Raw genomic sequence first — 4,938 nt, forward strand, 5'->3', positions numbered from 1 at the left:
CCTCTCTCTCTCTTCTCTCTTCTCTCTCTCTCTCTCTTTTCTCTCTCTCTTTTTCTCTCCTCTCTCTTCTCTCTCTCTTCTCTGTCTCTGTCTTGTTCTGTCTGTCTGTTTTCTCTCTCTCTCTCTCTTTGTCTTGTCTCTGTCTGTCTGTCTCTCTCTCTCTCTTTGTCTCTCTCTCTCCCCTCTCTTTTCTCTCTCTCTCTCTTCTCTCTCTCTTCTCTCTCTCTCTCTCCTCTTCTCTCTCTCTCTCTCTCTCTCTCTCTCTCTCTCTCTCTCTCCCTCTCCCTCTCTCTCTTCTCTCTCTTTCTTTATCTTTTCTCTCTTTCTCTCTCTCTCTTCTCTCTCTCTCTCTCTCTCTCTCTTCTCTCTCTCTCTCTCTCTCTCTCTCTCTCTCTCTCTCTCTCTCTCTCTTGTGTTGTGTGTGTGTGTGTGTGTGTGTGTGTGTGTGTGTGTGTGTGTGTATGTATGTGCATGTATGATTCCGTCACGGAATCATAAAAAGAGAGAAATAAGGAGAGAAGGACCTTATTTCCTTATCCTCGCGAGACCTGCAGCGGCGAGGACCTGCCACAGCGCCCTCTCCCGTCGCCGTTGCCTGTAGGGAAACTTTGCGTAGCAGAGGGACGCACTTTCTCCGCTGACGCAAAAGGGCCGCTGACGACGCGTCTTTGTCAGTCGAGAGGGCGCTGATGGGCCTTCGAGAGGTCTTTGGGGGGAGGAGGGGAGACTCAAATGCATGTTGAACACATCGGAAGTGTAGAAAAAATGAAAGACGAGGAAGTAATGGCCTGGGGAATATTATCGAGGAAGTGAGAGGGGGGGCAGGATAGGGACTCTGGGAGTGAGAGAAGAAGAAAAAGAGAGAGAGAGAGAAGGAGAGAGAGAGAGAGAGAGAGAGAGAGAGAGAGAGAGAGAGAGAGAGAGAGAGAGAGAGAGAGAGAGAGAGAGAGAGAGAGAGAGAAAGAGACAGAGAGAGAGAGAAGAGAGAGAGAGAGAGAAATACGGATAGCCAGAAATAGTAGTCTTAGCCTGAGAAAGAGAAATAACAAGAGAGAAAGAGACAGACAGACAGACGGAAAAGAGACGAACCCCATCCCGCCCCATCCTGTCATCAAGGGAAACGAGAACATTACATTACAGCAAAGGGCCACGATCGCCTCTCCTGATCCAGCGCGCGAACAAAGAAAAAATGTTTATTCACGGAAGCAAGAGGAAAACCCAGCCTAATGCGGGAACTACGCCGTCACTCTGCAAGGCACTCGGGGGGGTGGGGGGGGGGGGCACCGGATGACGTCAAAGGCCCACTCTCCCGCACAAAGAGGCGCGAGGGGGCACCGCTCCCCGATGCATATTCACCCACCCCCTCCCTCCCTTTTTCACACACTCCCTTGATCTTTATTTCTTCTAAATATCCGATTATTTTCCTCTATCATTTATTTTTCATTCAGCGAAATCTAAAGCCTTTAGCCTAAACTGGAGAAACAGAAACGGAGGTTTATTTTTAAGCCCGAGTGTCCGAAGTTTAGGGTGAAACGGGCTCCACCAGGTGGCTCAACGCACGCTTCCGTCCACGTGCTGTAAGGTGCCTGCCGAAGGGATCGGCGAATCGGGGGGGGGGGGGGGGGTCAGCTTCAACGCTGTCGCTTCTAATCATGCGCATTTTGGTTTGATTAAGGGAGAGAGAGAGAGAGAGAGAGAGAGGGAGAGAGAGAGGAGAGAGAGAGAGAGAGAAAGAGAGAGAGAGAGAGAGAGAGAGAGAGAGAGAGAGAGAGAGAGAGAGAGAGAGAGACAGAGAGAGAGAGAGAGAGACAGAGAGAGAGACAGAGATAAATTGCCTAGTAAGTTACAGATACCTACTTTAAATGTCCTTTTCTTATGGTCATAAGTTACGAACATCCGCCCCACAAGTCTTTAGCACTTAGTTGCTACATAGAATACTTAAACACATCATAAACAAGTATTCTAGTTGCTTTTTCTCCAGAGTTTCACGCGGAAAAATAGCCTTAAAGAGCAAACGAAAACTAGATTATTCTTGGCGCGATTCTTAATCCTGAGCCGCCTTCCATCGAGTGTGTTTCTTGGCTCCTCCGGCATTTCAGGCGGACCTGTCGAGGGCCTCGAACGGTCCAGCTTTGGCGGCCGCGTCGCCTCGTCCTCGAGACGGAGTGTTACTCGAGGAGGAGGAAGGGGAGGAGGAGGAGGAATAACAAGGGAGAGGCAAATGAAGAGAAGCAGCAAACTGGAGGAGATGACCAAGAGAAGGAAGTGAGTAATAAGAGGAAGAGCTAGAATAGGAGGAAAGGAAGAAATATAAAGAAGAAGAAGATAAGAAGGAAGAGGAAGGGCGAGAGAGCGCAGATAAATACAAAGAAGACGAAGGAGATGAAGAGAAAGGGGAGAAGGAAGGAGATAGCAGGTGGAAAGGGAAATGGAGAAAGGAAAATAGGCAGAGGAGGAATAGGAGAAACAAGAGGACGAAGCGAGGAAAGAGAGATAGAGCGAGAAGGAAGAGGAAGAGCCGAAACCTTGGAAAAACATAAAAAAGACTCTCGTTGTAACAACAATCCCCCATGAACGCGCCAAGAAAACGGAAAGCGATAAAAGCATTATCGCTTTCCGAGTCACAGGGACTGTTCCCACGGCCTTGGTGAGCGCCCCCTGATCCTGAACGCCCTGCCCCCTCCCCCCTCCCCCCTGATCCTGAACTCCCCCACCCCCCCATCCCCTGAACCTAAGCCAGGCTGAGTTTGTGCATTTGCGTTTCCTCTGTGTTTCTTTTGTTTGTTTGTTTGTTTCATTCGGTCTGGCGGCTGGTTTGGGAAAATCTGTGTCGCGTTTGTTTATCTTTACGGTTAGGTTTATCTCTTTATATGATGATGATGATTATTATCATTATCATTATTTTCAATACTATTATTATTACTATTGTCATTATTAATATTATTATCATTATTATTGTTATTATCATTATTATTATTATTATTATTATTATTATTATTATTATTATTATTATTATTGTCATTATTATTATCATTATTATTATTGTTATCATTATCATCACTATCATTATCATCATCATCATCGTCATCATTATCACAATAATTATTATTCTAATTATTATTGTCACTAGTATCATTACCATTGCCTTCATTATTATCTTCCTTTTTTTCCTATGTATCTAAAAAAAAAAAAAAAAAAAAAAAAACATTATTTATATTTTTATTTTCCCAGAGCAGAAGCAATTTGCGCATCTGCGTAATAAACACGTAACAACAACAATTTTCTTGAACGAGTTAATGAAAGCAATTCAAGGTCACGCATAAACGTTACTGAACTTTGCTTTTGAGAATTTTGGTATTATTTCGAAGTCTGTTATACCCAATCGATAATTTCCTGAGTAAAAAATCTTTTATATTGTTTCTTTTCTAACCTTGGGGTGTAAGTTGATGGGAATTTATTTTATCAAAACCTTGTATGTAAAGGCTAAAAGTGGGCGGTTATATGACAAATTGTTTAAGCGATGGTCGTAACACGGTAAAAAAGACAAAAATACTTTTTTTTATTTACGGTCAACAATATACCATTACACTCTATTATCTGCTGTCTGAGTGCCTTGTAATCCAATAAAGGGTATGTACTTGCTATGCTCTTCTTTGCATCTTATCATAGTAAAATTATGACGAAAGATATATAGAAATTCTGTTTGTCTTCGTTGTATGTGTCCACGTTCGTATGTGTATGTGTGTAGGTAATAAGGTTACAACAGCTTATTTGTGTCTCTGGAACCACCTGCGAATGTTGGTTTGGCTGCACTCAGTGATGTCCCCACTCGCCTCTTTCGCCCGCCCTCTCTTTCTGTCACCCTTCCTCTCACGCGGTTTATGTGTGTGTGTATGTATGTATATATATATATATACATATATATGTATATATATACATATATATGTATATATATACATATATATGTATATATATACATATATATATACACATACATAAACACACACACATACATAAACATACACACACACACACACACACACACACACACACACACACAAACACACACACACACACACACATATATATATATATATATTTAAATATATACACACATCAATGCATTCCCTCGCCCATGGTTCCCGTGACCAAGTGCAATCCGGAACGGGGTCAAGCGGGAGCCCGGAGCCGCATGCCACGAGGGCCGTGACAATGGCATCTCGTGAGCCGTTAAAGCTGCCGCGTCGCCCACGCGACCGCCGAGCGTCTGCATATTGAGAGCTGATCGACGGCAATCATCACGCAGTAATCATGCGTGCCAGCGGGTAAATATCGCATGACGATGTGTTCTGGGAGAATCGCCCTGTCACTCGCGGTCTGGCATCGCATGACAGTGAGTGACAAACAACTGGAGATGATTTGTGACAGCGACAGAGGCAACGCGTGGCATAAAACGCAAATGACAGCGGCCGACGTCTCACGCGCGACGTCACGCAGCGAATTGGAGGTGAAATTCCAGCCTTCGCGGACGCAGCTGGAAAAAAATAACGGGTTTCGGGATAGCCGCTCTTGGAAGGACTCTCAGATTAGATTCAGATTTGGAATCAAAGCAAATCATAATAAAGTTTACTATTCTTCTAAGCCGTGGCATTTTTTTCGAATTTCATTTTGCGACAGAATGTGGAACAGATAAGAATATCGCTTGGCTTTTCAAGCTTGACCAGAAGTCATAGATCGGCGGCAGTCGTTAAAATCGCATAAGGAAATATGTGTCTGTGTGTTTGTGAGGTTTGCTTCCATCAGTATTAGAGTATAATCTCTCTTATTTCTTAAGTGAAGGCAATCAAATGGCAGGAAAATTGCACAGCTGGAATATAGCAATGCAAATTGTAAGTTTCAAAGCTCGTCCAACAACTCGATTCCATCCAGGCGCCAGAT

The sequence above is a fragment of the Penaeus chinensis genome, chromosome 41, assembly GCF_019202785.1.
Source record: "Penaeus chinensis breed Huanghai No. 1 chromosome 41, ASM1920278v2, whole genome shotgun sequence".
NCBI lineage: Eukaryota > Metazoa > Arthropoda > Malacostraca > Decapoda > Penaeidae > Penaeus > Penaeus chinensis.